Source organism: Mytilus californianus, unplaced genomic scaffold (assembly GCF_021869535.1).
Source record: "Mytilus californianus isolate M0D057914Y unplaced genomic scaffold, xbMytCali1.0.p SCAF_2, whole genome shotgun sequence".
Lineage (NCBI taxonomy): Eukaryota > Metazoa > Mollusca > Bivalvia > Mytilida > Mytilidae > Mytilus > Mytilus californianus.
Window position 1 is genome coordinate 27,147,330 of NW_026262668.1, and position 20,353 is coordinate 27,167,682.

Sequence of the window (20,353 nt, forward strand, 5' to 3'; positions counted from 1 at the left end):
TATCCATTGTTATCCGGCTCATGCTAAATTTAGTAAATCAATATACAGTACACTATATATATATATATCAATAATTCGTATTTATATGCTGATATTTAAGCTTTATTGATGACACTTGAACTAAATTGAAAAAAACGGAAAGGGTACTTTTTGAAAATGCAAAAGGCCACTAGATCATTTTATTGATATCATAGATTGCACTTTCATCATAAAAAAACAATTATAAATGGTGTTTTTCTTTTACCAAAAAATGATTTATAGGCCTAATCTTTAGGCCTCTTCTAGTCCAGGACTGCTCTGGCATCTGAAAGCCTTTTATGGACTTCAGGATTTGGGATGTGGGACTTGATCAAGACCCCAACAAGTCTTAAAAAGGCTGTCAGATGTCAGAGCAATCTAGTCCTCTTCATCTTCTTGAACATAGACCTGATATTAGTCATCGGTAAACTTTTAAAGTGCATTTATTATATGCTGTTTTTTCATTTCTTGTACATGTTGTAAACTCCTGTGTTTGTAAATTTAAACTGCAATAGGTTGATTATTCCTGTAAGTGTGTCATGTGTATGTATATTACACACTGTTATGGTGGCGATCTTTCTGTATCTTACTCAGGTTATATTGACAGCGTCATGCAGGGGCGGATCCAGGAGTTTTGAAAGGGGGCGTAATTCCATATAAGGAATAACCTTTTTTTGGATGACTTATTCTAAAATATCATATAAATCGTGAAAAAACATGACATAATTATTTTGGGGGTCTATCAAAGGGGGGTGTGCACCCTCTATTCACCCTGGATTTGCCACTCACATGAATAAGTGTTATAACCTCTGATCAACAGCAATTACTGATTCACCTTATGTACCAGAATATGAACATGATTAAGTGAGCTCATTGGCATTTTGTTTAAATTAAAATTTTAAATCTAATTGCATGTGTTCCAAGACATTAAGCTACTTGACATTTTTTTTTAATTCAAAATTATTTTTTTATGTAACTTCACAGGCAAATTTTATTCTCTTGATATAAAGGTGAATTTCACATGAAAAAAATAACATGGAAAAGGAGTAAGTTTGGTAAGGGTCTTATATGGCCCCTGAATAGACATGTAAGAAAGTAAGATAGTTTTATTTTGAAGCATTGATTTTTACATCCCATATAGGCCAACAATAGAGATTTTTTGTAAATTTGACAAAATAATCCTGATCTCAACCAAATTTAGGCCTAGGAAATGTAGAGTGTGGGCTTTGAGAAACTAAATATTCAAGTCAGATATATGTAAAATGTTATAACAAAAATTATGTTAAAATATTTTTTGTAGATGCATGTGCTCTATATTTCCTATCCAAGAAATTAATGTAAATTTACCCGTTTTTATTGAATATTGGTGGAACATCAAAAAGAGTGCTATTTGTGATACCATGAAAAGAATGCCAGGATTTGAAAAAGGCGGGGGCCTCCCAGGAAGCCAACATTTGGAGTGATACTTGTGGTATATATCATATATGAAGCTCCATAAGGAAGAGCTGGGCCCTTTAAACTTTAAATTTGTTCTATATTAGCATAAAAATGGTCACCCTTAGCTAACATATGTATTTCGAAATATATATGAAGCATAGATATATACTTTAAATGTGTGTAATCAATCATTTAGAAAGATGATGTGGTGCATCCTTTTTGGCCTAAACAATGAAGTATTACAAAATCAGATTATTTTATCTGTTAAAAGAGAATTGTAAAATATGTGCAAAGTTTTAGTACTAAAATCTTAGAAATATCATGAATATTTACAGAGATTTTATGGTCGAAATTTTTCTACCAAAAAATGGTCAAATTGACATTTTTTCACACAGATTTGTGATTGGGAAATAACGAGTGCATGCAAGTATATGTACATGTACCACAAACATTGTAACATGAAATGTGCTGTTCATAGAGACAAACACAGTGGTAAATTATTTTGTTTGTACTTGCATGTACTCAATATTTGCAGGTCCAAAAACTATCTGACAAATGACCAAAAGTTATGTAATTTTCACGAAAAAGCATGGAAAGGCCTTTTTATTGCCGTCTCAAGGGCATATATTGTGAAGTCATGGATTACAAACTAATTACTTTTAATTATGCATTACTACAACTTTAAAACGGACATCTTAAATTAAAGATTTAAAATTATGAAGTAAAAAAAAATATGCCAAAAAAGCTCTTATAATACTCTGTCCTTTATCTTATAATGTTTATAAAAATTTGAGGCATACAATTTGAAATATATCCAGTCATGTTTTAGTTGACTCTTGGACAAGTTACGGTGCTATCTTATAGAAGGCGGTAATGGAATGTGCATTGAAGAACATTAATATTTTATGTATGCTTTATGGAGTACATGTAGTACTTTAATATTTTGCCACCAAATGTTTATGCTTTAACTATTGTACTTTAGATTATGGGCACTTTTATTTAAGAATAAAATTTGTTAATATTTTTTGATGGATTGTGTTGAAAGTGAGACATAGGTAATGTCTTTAAAAAAGTGACAACTAACAAATTAAGAAGTTTTCCAAAGTTTTTTTTTATAACAGAATGTATAATTTTTATTTCCAGTAGACATCTAATGCTTTTAGGTTTCTGACTGGCAGTGGCAGATTTAATGTGGACAGTATATCCCCCCTTTATTGAGCTGCATATATGGTTAATATAAAAAAGAAGATGTGGTATGATTGCCAATGAGACAACTCTCCACAAGAGACCAAATGACACAGAAATTAACAACTATAGGTCACCGTACGGCCTTCAACAATGAGCAAAGCCCATACCGCACAGACAGCTATAAAAGGCCCCTAAATGACAATGTAAAACTCCAGGCTTCATTGTTTTGAAGTGCTAGTATCAACATATTCGGCTTCCTTCAGTTTATAAGGAAAGGCAAAAGAAGTAAAATTAATGCATAGATTTTGACATGTCCCATTCAAAACGTTGCCAGTTTTGGAGCCCCAGGCTCCCCTTTTTCAAAATCCTGGATCCGCATCTGACTTGCATATACACAAAAACTCTTTAAAATAATCTGAAGCTTTCAACCGTTCATGACTGTCTTCTTCTGCTGTCCTTATTTGTTGGTACAGTAACAACTTTTATCATGCAAGACATAGGGATTACAATCCGTAGGCAACTAGGGCGGAAAACGTTGTGTATAAAGCTTTATATTCCGGAAGGTAGAAGACCTGGATGCTTCTTACCTTGTATGCAGATACCACATGTTTCGAAGTTTCCGTCTGCCATTATGTTCATTGTCCTTGACCTCATTTTCATGGTTTACTGACTGCTTGAAAAAATGTAAAGATTCTTAGCTCTAGATGCTCTCTTATTATGGGTAATTGGATACCTAGATTTAGTATATAGGATCCTTGCAATGTCTACTTGGTCATCAAACAGGGTTCACCTAACCTCGACCTTATTTCATGGAATAGCGATCAAGGTTAAGTTTTTGTGGTCAAGTTAGTATCTCAGACACTATAAGCAATAGGTAAACTTAATTTGGTGTCATGTCCGACGGCAGGTTTCGTATTGCTAGACTTTATTTTCATGGTTCTTTGATTGATGTGAAGCTGTTTGTTGTTTGGTCAGAAACAGGTACTATTAGTAATAGGGCCATTATTTTTAGATCAAGTTTGAATTTTGGTGGCGTCACTTAAACCGTTCTAGAGTTATGCCCCTTTATAAATGTAAAAATTGCAAAATTTTTATTTTCTTCTAAATATCAAGTAATTTTTATACGACCGCAAAAAAATTTTGTGGTCGTATATTGGTATGACGTTGGCGTCGTCATCGTAGTCTGTCATCGTCGACGTCGTCCTAAGACACATTGGTTTTCGCACTCTAACTTTCGTTTAAGTGAATAGATCTCTATGAAATTTTACCATAAGGTTCAATACCACTAAAGGAAGGTTGGGATTGATTTTGGGGGTTATGGTACCAACAGTTAAGGAATTGGGGGCCAAAAAGAGGCCAAAAAATAAGCATTTTTGTAACTTCCAGACATAACTTGTGTGTTAGTGTATGGATCTCTCTGACATTGTACCACAAGGTTCCATATCACAAAGGGAATGCTGGGATTGATTATGGGGGTAATTACCTCAAAATTTTAGGAATAAGGGGCCAAAAAAGGGGCAAAAAACAAGCATTTTTCTAGTTTCATGACAATAACTTGTGTGTAAGTGTATGGATCTTTCTGAAATTGTACTACAAGGTTCCATATCACAAAGGGAAAGCTGGAATTGAGTTTGGGGGTAATTCCTCAAAACGTTTAGGAGTTAGGGGCCAAAAATAAGCATTTTTCTAGTTTCCAGACAATAACTTGTGTTCAAGTGTATGGATCTCTCTGAAATTGTACTGCAAGGTACCATATCACAAGGGAAAGGCTGGGATTGATTTTGGGGGTAATTGCCCAAAACGTTTAGGAATAAGGGGCCTAAAAACAAGCATTTTTCTAGTTTCATGACAATAACTTGTGTTCAAGTGTATGGATCTCTCTGAAATTGTACTGCAAAGTACCATACCACAAAGGGAAGGCTGGGATTGAGTTTGGGGTGATGAATCATAAGGGGGTTCAAAAAATTTGGGGGAGGGATTTTTTTTTCCTTTTTTTCCTTTTTTTTTCTTTAAAATTTTCCAGTTTAAATTGGTTATTTCTGATTTATATATAAAAGCAAATAATAATGATATGGTTTGAATAGGTAAATTAAAAATTTTTAAGTTCTTAGACCACATTCATTCTGTGTCAGAAACCTATGCTGTGTCAAATATTTAATCACAATCCAAATTCAGTGCTGTATCAAGCTTGAATGTTGTGTCCATACTTACCCCAACTGTTCAGGGTTCGACCTCTGCGGTCGTATCAAGCTGCGTCCAGTGGAGCATTTTATTAAAATTAGAGTTATCTTCCTTTGTCCATGATTATAGTTGAATCTACTACAATCAATGCTTTATACAATGCAATGTTTAATTTTGTCTTCCACTGATAAAACACAGATAAAGTTGAATTTTGGTAGTGTCACTTTAACCATTATTGAGTTATGCCCCTTTATAAATCGATAGATTGCAAAATTTTTAGTTTCCATTCTGTAACTTAAATTTGCCCCAACCAAACATTATGAAACATATACAAATTTTTTGTTTCCGTTTTCTAACTTTAGTTTGCCTCAACCAAATGTAATGAAACTTATACACAATATTTATTACTACATAATACAGATTAAGTACGAAATTAGGTGGCGACACTTTTACCATTCTTGAGTTATGTCCCTTTATAAACATAAAAATTGCTGAATTTTTTAGTTTGTCTCAACCAAATGTTATAAAACTTATACACAACCGTTCTAGAGTAATGCGTGTTTACAAATAGAAAAAATGCTGACTTTTTAGTTTCTGTTCTCTACTTAAGTTAGCCTCAACCAAATGTTATAAGACTTACACACAATGCTTATTACCACAAAACTCAGATCAAGTTCAAATTTGGGTAGCGTCACTTTTACCGTTCTTCAGTTATGTCCCTTTATAACTATATGATATGCAAGCGGGGGCATCATATGTGTGCACATGTGGACACTATCCACATTTATTGGTGTATGTGATGATTGTAAGGGAGCTACCATTTGATTTTTAGGGGGGGGGGCGTCTATGATGAAATTTGAAAAAAAGGCAGGACAGGAGTTTTGAGTTAAAAAAAAAAAGGCAGGATGAGCAACTTGGCAAAAAAAAAAAAAAGGCAGGACGACAAGTTATGTCAAAAAAGTCAGGATATACTAATAAAAAAAAAAGGCAGGACCGAATAGAGTGAAAAATAAAAGGCAGGCCTAAAAAAAAAATGCAGGACAAAATTTTTCATCCTAGCCCCCCTCCATAAAAATCAAATAGTAGCTCCCTAAGGTGTACATGTCCATCTGACAGGATTTTTCTGACCTTGACCTTTTTCATGGTTCATTGGACAATGTTACGCTTTTCAGGTTTGGTCTATTCCTCATATACTTCAGATACTATAAGCAATATGGCCATTTTATTTAATTTTGTATATGGAATGATTGTACTGTAAATTTCTGTCTACCATGGTTCATCTGAAAATTTGTCTTTTTTTTTCAGATAATATAAGCAATAGTTCCGCTATATTCGGTGAATGTGGCACCGTTCATTTGACCATGACCTCATTTTTAGCTCACCTGGCCCTAAGGGTTTGTTTGATCTTTCCCCATCACTAGGCCACAGTCATCATTGGGGTATCTAGTTTAGATGATCCCGCCTGTCAACCAACAAGGCCGACATAGTTAACAATAGAACATGAGGGGTAAAATGCAAATTTTGACTATTATCTTGAAAAAAAGTAAAATAACAAAAATACCGAACTCCAAGGAAAATTCAAAACGGAAAGTCCCTTATCAAATGGCAAAATAAAAAGTAAAACACATCAAACGAACGGAAAACAACTGTCATATTCCTGACTTGGTACAAGCATTTCCTTATGTAGAAAATGGTGGATTAAACCTGGTTTTATAGCTAGCTAAACCTCTCACTTGTATGACAGTCGCAGAAAACCACTATGGATAGAGAAAACTTGACAGAAGAAATCATGTCCACAATGTTGAGATCAACTTTATACCATTTACATCAAAACTGTCGGACAACTTCTGATTGGAGTTATTGCTCTTAAATGAAAAAAAATGATTTTTGCCTAACATCTTGAAAACTGTAATAGACAGAAACTTTGTATATCAAAAATGATCAGCAGGACAAGACCAACAAGTAACTCAACATAGTTGATATTATCAGTCGGGTCCCTAATGACGTTATTCCCCTTTAATGATGATTTTGTATCGCCTGCGACGAAACTCGCAGAATGCGAGCCAAAGGGATTTGTAAAAAGCTTTATATCTCAGAAGCTAGAAGGTCTGGATGCTTCATACTTTGTATGCAGATACCTAATGTAACGATGTTTTGGCCTGTCATGTGTCCTTTGTCATTGACTTCATTTTCATGGTTCAGTGACTGCTTGAAAAAACTTTTCTTTTTGTCCCCCGCGTAACGCGTTGCGGGGGACATGGAAATACCGGGCGTCCGTCCGTCCGTCCGTCCGGTCTTGTTAGCGCTCTCATTTGTACAATTATTGCCAGATTGATTTTTATGAAACTTATATCATAGGTTTATATTAGCAATGTCTTGGACGAGTTAGAAAATCAGTGCCGATAAATAATTTCTAAAGGAGTTATGCCCCTTGGAAACATTAATTTTATGGAAAATTGCATCGTAAGCGCTCTCATGTGTTCAATTTTTGCCAGATTTTTATGAAATTTTTTATCATACTAGGTTTATATCAGCAATGTCTTGGACGAGTTCAAAAATCAGTTCCAATCAATTATTTTTAAAAGAGTTATGCCCCTTGGAAACATTAATTTTATGGAAAATTGCCTTATGAGCGCTCTAATGTGTACAATTCTTGCCAGATTTTTATGAAATTTATATTATAGGTTTATATCATCAATGTTCTTGAAGAGTTCAAACATCTGTCTTGATCAATTATTTTAAAAGATTTATGCCCCTTGAAAATATTGATTATATGGAAAATTGCAATGTTATCGCTCTCATGTGTTTAATTATTGCCAGAATTTTATGAAACTAATATCATAGGTTTATATTAGTAATGTCTTTGACACTTTCGAAAATATAAGTTCTGATCAAATATTTTCAAAGAGTTATGCCCCTTGGAAATAGAAATAATAATGGAAATCATTTTCTCTGAAATCTTCATTTCTCTAAGTCATTAATTAAAAGTCTTATAGAACAAACAAAAAAGTGCTTTATTTAGTTATTGCCCTTGTACCTTGGATAGATAAAATATTTGCAACGAGGGGGACATTGGAACTCTATTCTTTTATCTAAAGTGAAGTACTCTCTTATTATGAGTAATAAGATAACTATATTTGGTGTATAAAATAAAATTGAGAATGGAAATGGGGAATATGTCAAAGAGACGACAACCCGACCAAAGAGCAGACAACAGCCGAAGGCCACCAATGGGTCTTCAACGCAGCGAGAAAATCCAGCACCCGGAGGTGGTCCTCAGTGGTCCCTAAATAAAATTGTGTACTAGTTCAGTGAAAATGGACGTCACACTAAACTCCAAAACATATAAATGAACTAAAATTAAAAAACATACAGTATCTTGGCATTGCACAAGGCCATGTTTTTCTCTGACTGTTTATGACGTCTTTACACTAAATCCATTATATTTTGGATGTGTACGGATTGATAATTTAGTCTTAGATGCATGATTTTTTTTTATTAGTTGTTAGTGGCTTTGAACTAGCTGTCAGTAACTGCGAGTACTCTCAGATCTGTACTTAGTGTCTTTTTGTTGTTTGGATGTTCAAGTACCCGGCCACGTCCACTTGTATTTGTAGTATTTGTATTTTTATCCATCTGATGAGTTAAGCCTCTTTCAACTGATTTTTATAGTTCGTTCTTATGTTGTACTGTTACACCACTGTCCCAGGTTAGGGGGAGGGTTGGGATCCCGCTAACTTGTTTAACCCCGCCACATTCTGTATGTATGTGCCTGTCCCAAGTCAGGAGCCTGTAATTCAGTGGTTGTCGTTTGTTTATGTGTTACATATTTGTTTTTCGTTCATTTTTTGTACATACATTAGGCCGTTAGTTTTCTCGTTTGAATTGTTTTACATTGTCATTTCGGGGCCTTTTATAGCTGACTGTGCGGTATAGGCTTTGCTCATTGTTGAAGGCCGTAAGGTGACCTACAGATGTTAATTTCTGTGTCATTTGGTCTCTTGTGGAGAGTTGTCTCATTGGTAATCATACCACATCTTCTTTTTTATAAGACTAACAAAGGCCAGAGGCTCCTGACTTGGGACAGGCGCAAAAATGCGGCGGGGTTAAACATGTTTTGTGAGATCTCAACCCTCCCCCTATATCTCTAGCCAGTGTAGAATAAAGAAACACACAGCAATACGCACAGTAAAACTCAGTTCAAAAGAAGTCCGAGTCCGATGTCAGAATAGGTAACAAAAGAAACTAGGCAAAAAGAGGATAAGGTATAGTTCTGACATGAAATTACCATCACTTTATTCAAACTTGATACAAAATAGCTACAAATGCTTGAAGTTTAACATAGAAACTAAGGGGGCTATGAATTAGTGGTGTTATTCCATAAGCAAGAGGTCAAATATATTTGGTGTATGGAATAATTGAAAGGTGTACATGTCTTTATGGCAGGCTTTATATGACCTTGACCTCATTTTCATGGTTCATTAGTCAATGATAAGTTTTAATGGTTATGTCAGTTTATCAGTAACTATAAACAGGAGGTCAACGATATTTGGTGTATGGAATGATTGTAAGGTGTACATGTTTGTCTGGCGGGGTTCATATTACCTTTACCTTTACCTCACTTCATGGATCAGTAAACGTGATTATGTTTCTCAGATACTGTAAACAGTAGGTCAACTGTAGTTTGTTTATGGAATGACTGAAGGGTGATCATGTCAGTCTGGAAGGGTTCATATGACTTTTAACTCATTTTCACGGTTCATTGGCCAATATTAAGTTTTTGTGTTTTGGTCTGTTTTTCTAATACTATAAGCAATCGGTCAACTATATTTGGTGTATGGAATTCTTTAATGGTGTACATGTCAGTCGGTCAGGATTTATTGGACCTTGGCCCCATTTTCACGATTCATTGGCCAGTGTTAAGTTTTTTTTGTGTTATTGTCTGTTTTTCTTAAGCTATAAGCAATAGGTCCACTATGGTGTATGGAATGATTGTAAGGTGTATATGTCTGCCTTGGAGGTATCGTCTGTCCTTGACCTCATTTTCATGGTTTATTGGTTAATTTGAAGTTTCAGTAATATGGTCCTCTTTTAAGATTGTCCACTATATTTGGTGGATGGAATGGTTGTAAGGTGACCGTGTATATGTCTGTCTGGCGGGGCTATCTGACTTTGACATCGTTTTCATTGTTCGTTGGTCAATGTTTAGTTTACCTGGTTAAGTCTGTTTCTAAGATACTATAAGCAAAAGGTCAACTTAATTTGATGCATGCATTGATTGTAGGTGTAAAATTGAGAATGGAAATGGGGAATGTGTCAAAGAGACAACAACCCGACCATAGAGCAGACAACAGCCGAAGGCCACCAATGGGTCTTCAATGCAGCGAGAAACTCCCGCACCCGGAGGCGTCCTTCAGCTGGCCCCTAAACAAATATGTATACTAGTTTAGTGATATTGGACGTCATACTAAACTCCAAAACGATACATGCCTGTCTGACATTATTTATCTGACCTTGACCCCATTTTCATGGTTCATTGGCCAATATTACGTTTTCATGGTATGGTTTGGTCTGTTTCTTGTATACTATAAATGATATGTCGACTATATTTGGTGTATGTATTGATTCTAAGATGTACATGTCTGTCTGGCTTGGTTTATCTAACCTTGACCTCATTTTCATGGATCATTGATAATGTTAATATAAAAATAAGGAAAGGTGTTATGCCAATGAGACAACTGTACACCAAAATTATGGCCATGTTGATGAATATATGTAATTGTGGTTTACTTAATTCTGTTTCTCAGATACTATAAGCAATAGGCTAGTATACAATGTATGGTATTATTGTAAGGTGTACATGACTGTCTGGCAGGGCTGTTCTGACCTCGTTAACTCATTTACATGGATCATTATTTAGTACCTCCATATAACAAACCTTCAACAATCATTCAATCATGATAAGTAAAGCAGGGAATACATTTCAGCGTGTGCACTCTTGTTTAGATTTAGTCAATTTTTCAGAAGGTGATATGTATACCTTGACCTACAATATTTCATCTTAAGATATTTTACTCGGATTCCATGATATGTTGATCCACACCTTAACCCAAAATTTAGATCCAGTCAACCTAGCTAGTCTATGCCACCATTCAAGATTTTTTAATCAAACCGTGGAAGATGTATAAATGATTTGCAGAGAGTATAAAACACATGACATGATTAAATCATCTACCACCATTATTTTGCCGTTAAACAAACTATGTAGTTTTGCAATGCTCCACGTTCTGTTTGCTGAAAACTTAGACGCGACGAATTAATAATAAACAGCTTTCATGACATCTTGGTAGTCTTTAGGATCGTTTCAATATGTAATATAGGCGGCGACGAATTATTAATAAACAGCTTTCATGACATCTTGGTAGTCTTTAGGATCGTTACAATATGTATAATACTAGGCCTATCTGAAAGGGATCACCTATTTTAAGTTTATTTTTTGCTTTGGTTTTATAATCGATGTTTTAAAGGTACTCCGTATAGTCTAGTTTAGATAAGTATATCAGTTACCTTCAGAAGAAGGCAATCTTTATTTGGTAAAATTCGGTCAGACAGGGAAATCTAAACGACTTCGTTTTCATGTTTCATAGATAAATGATAAAACAGAAAAAAGGATGACTGAATGACAAACATATTGGACAGTAAAACACTAACGAGCAAAAAACAAACTCTAACAAACAACAAATGGTCAAGATAGCCTGCCTTGTACAGAAGGTAATGTGGTGGGAATAAACAAGTTCTTCAGGCATATAAACCATTCTCTTTGCATATCTAGACCATAAATTGAAAACAATTAAATAAAAACGGGCAAAGATCATCTACAAACAGGTTGACCACTATACCTTGAACAAGATATAAAAGACAACATACAATAGTCCATTTTTGGTAATATCCTTTTGGTGTGGCTCAGTACTTATACATCCCGTCATAATGATTGTCTTATTGTGCTTTGGTCATTTTTTATATTTTTTTTGTATTCTATCTTTCATTTTTTCTTATGTGCTTTGTTAATATGCCATTTTGTTTTTCTTTGTTGACATATTTGTTTGTTTTTATAGTGATTGAGATTATAACACAATATTGACTGCTGTATCCCTATTTTTGACATTTTTACCTATTATGTCTGTTTGTTTTGTTCACACATTGTTGTTAATATAATGAAATTTTATGCGACTGTCATACAAGTGAGAGGTTTAGCTAGCTATAAAACCAGGTATGATAACTCAAATTCGCTTAAACCAATTCTTATATACCGTATATCGGGTTTTTTTTCGCGTCGGTTTTTTTTCGCGATTTGATGACAAAATGGGCAGGTTAAATTTTCGCGGTGTATAATTTTCGCTGAATGGGAAAATACACGCGAAAAAAAACCCACAGTTTTGTATGGTTAAAGATGTAAAGTAAAACATATTAAATGTAAATGAATGACAGATAATCGATCATTACAAATAATACGTGTACTACAAACTTCGAAATATACTAGACTTAACTGACAGATTGAAGCGAAAGGTTGACTAACCAGAATTAGAAATCTATTGAACAAACAGAATATTACCAGGACTGACTAAACTCTTCATCTTATCTGAGTTTTCGCTGGGACCAATATCTAAAACAAATTACCAAGTTTTCGACACTTCAGTATTTAACTGTTTATGCAAGACAGTATCTTATGATCATAAAATACCTGTATTCACAATATGAAGTAGCCATTTTACTTTCTGAAATACTTAATAGCTTTAATAGTAGTTGTTATTTTTTTCATTCTGGGCCTTTTTTCTAATGTTAACCCTATGGGGGAAAAGTAACCTCCTGAGAGATAACCTCCCGATGTGAGGCTAATTCTATGACTCATGTTCCATAATAAATGTATTAAGACATGTGTATTGTTTTAATATTCTTATTTTAACAATGTGTATTTTTATAAAGTATATATGACCTATATAATTATGTTTCGTATTAATGTTTTAAGTTTTCATTTTATTACCTATGTACATGTCTTTTGTAATACTACATAGTCTATGAATTCTGGTTACAATGCAAGTGCTGATTTATCTGTGAGTTGTAATGACCTGTTTGTCAGCGACTGTGTAGGGTTTTACATAACAAGAAAGGCATTTTTTTTTATATATATATATATTTATATACTATTTGATATCCCCTTCAATTTAGACAGACATGGGTCTGAAAGCACATATGTTGTCTTTCAATAATGACCCCATGCCTTATTGTGTAAACATCTAGAAAAAAGAATATGAGAGTCATCTATCACCCATCAGTATCTTTAACCCAAAGAAAGGGCCAACAGCGGCGGATCCAGAGGGGGGCGTAGAGGGCGTACGCCCCCCCTTTGCTTGAACTTTTTTTTTTTTTTTTTTTGTAAAATGATGAATCAGACTTGATCTCGTGAACTTTGCCATTTCCCGGTCGTGTATTTAATTTTTAAGCGACAATTCTTTACTTATAAAGATATTTTTCGCTCGTATTTACCGTAACATATTATTGATTATATCAGTCATGTGTTTCGCTACGGTGGAGTTGATCAGTACGTTTGAAACGTCACTCAGTCATTTTGAAATTCAAATAACAGTAACACATTGCTTAGGCGGAGGATGACAAGCATGACGCCTTCAAAGCGACAAAGGATTGAGCAAGAACGTATTGACTTCTATTTCATATTTCCACTCAACAGAAAGTAATACTCTATTACACTCTCATGAAAATAAAAAGTTCCACGGCAATATTATTTACCTACGAAAATATGTTTAACCCCACACGCCCCAGCCAATTTATAACATTTCTGAATAATGATCCCCAGTCAGTAAGCTCTAGATATGTTTAAAGTCTAAGGTACGGACCATTTGATTTGATAGGGCAGTCTGAGATATTTTAGAGAAAAAATTCTGACCCTGATTTTTGCCTAAAACAAAAATTCTGGCCGTATCTGTAATGAAAACAATTATCGTGTCCCCTTTTTGCTATAAGAAAAAAAAAAACCAACAGAATTATTCAGCATTAAATGAACATGGTGAATAAAAAACGGGCGTAATTTTTTTTTGAGTTTTGCATGTAAATCCCATACCTGACCGGAATGTCTGTTTCGCCGAACTGATATACTGAATACTTTTTTCAAGGCCCAACTGCAACCTGCCTGCTGGGTGTGGCCTTTATGTCTCCATTTGTCGACCGTCATTCACAACTTCGTTGTTATTTGATTTTCAGACTCATTCGTAGCCGTTGGTTGATTTGGAACCCCTCACTTCCCTTGTTGAGTGAAACATTTCAACCAAACATTTGGATAAAAATTGCTTGTTTGTCTTTGTTCGTGTCGGACGTATTATAAACTTCATTGAATAGCCGTATATCATGTTTACAACAAGTAATCTGTGAGGTTATGCTAACTAACCATACAACAAACGAGAATTTTCCATGTCCATTTTTTACTGACAAATCCCACATCAAATATATTAGTACAGAGCTTTAGATCCATTCAATCATTTTATAAAAGACAACTAATGGGGAGAATGCGGCATCAAAAATGTCCAACCCAAGCTTACACTTTAACTATAAAATATACATACCCCACGTTAGGAACCGTCACTAAAAATGTGCATTTTACACTTATTTTATGTTTTGTAGCCCAAAAAAGGTCCAAGCCAAAAAAGGTCCAAAAATTTTTTTACATACTACGCCCCCCTTTCCAAAATCCTGGATCCGCCCCTGAACAGTATGCTATATTTCGTGCAGGGGTGTGAACTGTGGGACTTGAAGTTAGCTTTTCCAGAATAATTCATTTTCTCAAATATCAGATAAATCGCGAGTTTTTATCAAAGAATTTTTTGGCTACTATAACCATTTTACATAATTTTGCTTGTTAGGTCTTCGTCTGGTCAGAATGGGGGCGTTAAATCCGATGCCTCGTGTAAAGAGAGTGCCACCCTTGCAACAACTCTTTAAGGGGTCCGTAGGTGGCCTGTTACAAGGCTAAATTTACGTCCGTATCCAACATATCCTCATTTTCCCGGGGCAGTACAAATTTTTCCGGCTTTCATCCCGGACTGCCTCTATTACAGGACCTACCAATTGTATTTATTGTTAATTTGTTCTCGACCTGAACATGCATGATATATTTGCAACTGGACGTTAAGCAACCAACAATCAATCCTGTTAGGTCCGTTGCCTCTTGTTTTCAGTATATTTTCAACTCTCCGCATATTGTTTTTCCGAACATCCACTTTCTGTATCTCAGATAGAAGGTCCGTGATATTTCTTCCTCTTGAACATCAATAAGTCTATAAACCGGAAGCCCACTTTGTTATATTCTCTGAGATATTTTAAATACCTCTCCGCTTCACCTTTCGTCGTATTCCCTGTTAAACTGGTTTTTAATGTATGTTATCCGAACTTTCTTACCGATTTTGAAACCGAAAGGTTTTCGTACATTCTTTGTCTAAGCTTGAACTCTTTTTGACCAATACATTTTCTATCACAGTTTTGTCTCTTTAGACTGAGTGACTTTATCCGGCGTCATGTCAATCGTTCTATGGAAGGTCTTGATGTAACTGTTAAAATTATGTAAGTTATCTTGAACACTCTTTCAACACTATTAGCTTTGATTTCTGTATTTTTTGCAAATAGTTATAAATGCTGAATATTTCTTTTAAATGTTTTTTGCAACTGTATTGCTCCTGTCGTTGTAGCCATTTTCGTATCCTGTATTTACTGAGGACAATTTTTCCGTCTTTTTCAATAAATCATCAGGCCCAGAAAAGCTTGCAGGATAAGCTGCATTGTAATAAATATTTTTAAGTACCTTTCGCAAGTGGCAATTTGCACTGGATCAATATCAAAAATAAAAGGAGAGACCAAATGGGAATTTTTAATTTATAGTTCTCCTCCTCCTCCTCCTCCTTCATCTGCTCCTCCTAAATGATTTCACCAAGATAGTTTCCAACAAGGGTTTATATTTCTTTATGGCTACTTAAATGGCTTTCTCGTAGTCCATATCATCGTCAACTAGTTTTGTGATAATTTTCATGGCTTTCCCATCCAATTAACCAGTTTGTTATTGAAGTAAATACTGAACCAAACTGCTCTATCTGGACAGAAGTTGATCCATATATTATCGTCGACTTTTAGTTTCAAATTGGCCTTATGTCTTGCAAGGTCTTCACTCATCCATATATTTATTAACTTTTGCTTCCCATTTAGCTTCGTTTGCCTCTCTAACTAGTAGTTTCAGCTAATTTTGTGACAGCCATGATATCTTCTCCATCTTCTATATCAATTTCGTCTACATGTGATTTCTTTGAGGGAATGTCTTCTTCCTCGTTTCCCCTTTCCTTTTTAAATCGTTATTTTCCGGGCACCACTCGTTCATGTGTCTAGCTAAATCTGGAACGCTTTCGAAAACCAATCCACAATCATCACAAGAAGGCAAATTCTTGGTATTTATGTTCAACTCGGAAGAATACGTCTGTTCACCTAGATGTCTATCTTCAAACTGATCAACATCTGATAATTTCTAACTTATATGATTGCCATCGCCTACCAACTTTGGAATATCTGTTGTTTTTTTTTTCAATTTCCTTTCCTCGGAAGTATTTTGTTTAAGGTCTATGAACAGATAGTGTACCATATGGTCGCTTTGTTCCCTCTGTGAACTTGTCAATGGATGTCTTTTGATTATTCGAATATACCTGGAAAATATGGCCGGTCCAACCTCGTCACGTGGGTTTTTGAAAAAGACTACTAAGTATAATATACAAAATGTTGATGCTCATGGTTCTACAGCCTTTTCCCTTCGAAAAAGCATTCTGTACGATGCATTCATTGACACAAGATATCCAAGTCTCATCATCAAAGACGATTTGATCAGTGATGCTACCAATAGTCAAGTGGTATGCGAATTTTTCGTACGAGACAGGAGTCGTATGAATCTGAGTGTTACATGCATCGTACGTTTTTGTTATTTTTAAGTTCCTTGATGGAAATGTAATTCATTTAACTCCAAAAACGTTTTTGGTTCTGTTTTTGATGGAATTTTCAGTTTGTTTTATTTAAATACAGTGCAAACTGTTTAGCCTCATTTATTCATCGCTTTTTATAATCTATACTTGCTAATTTTGATAATTATCTGTTATCTTTATTGTATATGAGCTATATTAACTTTAGCTTTGTGTAATTATCTCCTCTTGGTACCACATTCCTTGTTAAACCATGGTTCTATTTCATGACGTTGTTTATTAAACATACATATTTTCACCGAAGGTGTCTATTGCAGATCTTGAGGACTTTTCTCCAATAAAATTACAACTGTGTTCATATTTTCAGTAAACTCGCAAGAGCCATTCACGTGATCAAATTGAATGTCTAATAACTGGTTCAGTTCACGATAACCTTGATTGTATCTATTTCAGTAACCATAGACTCGACAAACCGGTTATGTCCCGCAGCATTGCTTCTAAACTATCTTACTTGCAAGATTTTTATCAATGAATAAAAGAGACAGTCCAGTGTCATTTTCATTAAAGTGATGAAAAACTAATCTTGAGTAAAATATTTCAATTTTATAGAAAATGAACAGAATAATTGCAGCCACTTAACATTGTTTATGAACAATGTCTTAGTGTCAACAGCAAGGCAGTCAAATGAACTATGAAGTTTGTTTTAAAATCTCGATAAACCACAGTGAGCCAGTGTTAACGTTTTTTCAATCAAGCCACGTGTTCCTCCGATATACAGGAAGCTGTGTCTGCAATGTCATGTGATGAGTCATGTCTTGGTTTTCGATGGAGTTAAAAGAAAAATGTAAATATCTGGAAATTGAATTAATTGCAAATGCACGTTAAGTCTCTACAAACATGTTAAAGGATGTGTCTTTTGGCTATTTACGTTATGTTTTTTTGTTGTTGTTGTTAAAAGTGCAATCAAAACAGATATTATTAAGGAGAACTGTATTTATCAAACTAGGAGCAGCATGCTTTATCTGTAATTTTCAATCTTTGAGCTATATCCTAGTACATAACGACATGTTTTGACGTAATTGTCCGGGTATTGGGCGGAAAGAACCATAGGGGGGTGTACTTTCAAAAATCAACTCATGCGTTCTACCAATTTGAAATCTACGTTAAAAATATCCGGTAACAGTAAATAGAAAATTTGGAATTATATAAGAATTGTGATACGTAAGATGGAATGTAAGACTTATCGTAAACAAAAAGAGAGATATTAAAACATTAAAACACGAAAATCTAGAAAACTAACTGTACATTTGTTTTATGTCTTTGTTTCATAAAATGATGCAGACGTTATTTTAAAAACATGCAGCCGATCATGTGTACAAATCGGTGTCGAGATCGGGCATGGAAATTGCAAAGCACAGAAAGGGATACGGTAACACTTCTGGAAACGGTTCAGTGATTTTAGAAACAGCCAGCAGTACGGGATTTCAGAAGACGTGGCAAAATGTCTTCTTTTCCCTAAAACAACATAAAATATAACTTAAAAACTCCACTAGCACGTAAACATGGTCATTAAAGATGGCATTTTTTTGGAATTGATATTGATTCACTCATAGGGTCTTTGCATCGGAAATAAACACATTTATTCTAAAACCAGTTGTTGTCATGATACGGGTTATGTTATTTTCGTATATTTTATGATGGTATGATACTGAACCCCTAACGGGAGGGATTGTGCTTGATTTTCATATGATGAAGACATAATCTTTCAATCAGTTTAATTGAGGCCTGGAGCTGGCATGTCAGTAACTGCTAGTAGTCTTTTGTTAATTTATGTTGATCATTGTCATTTTGAATCTAGCAAATGTAGAATAAACAAACACACAGCAATACGCACATTAAAACTCAGTTTAAAAGAAGTCCGAGTCCGATATCAGAATAGGTAACAAAAGAATCTAAGCAAAATAACAATGATATGTTCAACCCCGCCGCATTTTTTGCGCCTGTCCCAAGTCAGGAACCTATGGCCTTTGTGAGACTTGTATTTTTTTTTTATTTTGGTTCAATTATGTGTTTCGGAGTTTACTGTGACGTCCATTTCGATCAACTAGTATACATTTTGTTTAAGGGCCAATTGGAGCCCGGCTCCGGGTGCGGGATTTTCTCGCTGTGTTTAAGACCCATTGTCGGCCTTGGCCGTTTTTATAGTGATTATAAAATTTGATTACCAGACCAAATGTTTCATGATTATTTGATAATCTAGGACTGTATTTTTGATTATTTGATTATCATGTTTAAAAAAGTAGTTAATGATTATGTGATTATATTGGCAAAAAAATTGTTATTATGTGATTACTTGGACACCCCCATGAGGGGCCTCACCCCCTTTTTAAATCTTGTTTTTTTAAGAAAAAGATGCATCGGGTGTACATCAAATTAAGTTCAAGATGTTTTAGTAAATTATTTACATTTAAAGATCCGTTTCACAAATTTGCTTACAATTGTTCTTCTTGAATTATAAATGATAAACAAAACCATTATTTGGTGTTTATCACCTGAAGAAACCCGATCGGATCAGGGATGTGTTTTATTCTTCAGCTAAATGTAACGGAGTCTAAACAGTGTCCTGCTCACAGGTCCAGACTTGACCAATGATCTCTTGGGAGTACTGTTGCATGATGTTATTCGCTACTGTCATTCATATTTGTTTTTTCATTTACTAGTTTTATTTTTACACAAAAATATAGATACCACTTTATAAATGCTTTGTGTCTGACGTAAAATGATGCAGACGCTATATTATCAAACTTGCAACCGATAATGTGTACAGGGGGCACGGTAGTATTACATTGCCAATAAGGGATAATGATAGCCTTTTTAGAATTTTCACCACTTTCTAACACTGCCAAAAATTCTACATAAACAGTTAACTGAAGTACTTTCCTTATACTATTCAGAAATGAATTTGAATATGTATCATGACCGTTTACTTTTTTTGATATCTTTAAAAACCTAAGGCCACTAGTGCTTTTAGGTCTTTTATCATGCAGTGAATACAAAATTTAAAAAAATTCTCAAAAATTCATTTTCACCTGTATGTAAAATTATTTCATATTTTTCTACACCGGATTCATCCCTCAGTTTGGGAAAGTATGTCACAGTCAATTGATACTGTATTTTTTGTCCAATCGCAACTGTTCAGATACATTGACTTAAGTAGGGTACACAAAAGAGCAACTTAAGTTCTGGAATGCAAATACTACTGTGCTACCTTACAAATCGGTGTCGAGATGGGGCATGGAAGTTGCAAAGCACAGAAAGGTATACGGTAACACTTCTGGAAACGGTTCAGTGATTTTAGAAACAGCCAGCAGTATTGGATTTCAGAAGACTTGAGAAAATGTCTTCTTTCCCCCAAAACAAACATTTCAAAGTTTTTAAAGTAGATTTCAAATTGGTAGAGCAGTAGATCATAGGCAGACATATCTAATTACAAATTCATAGTGATTGTA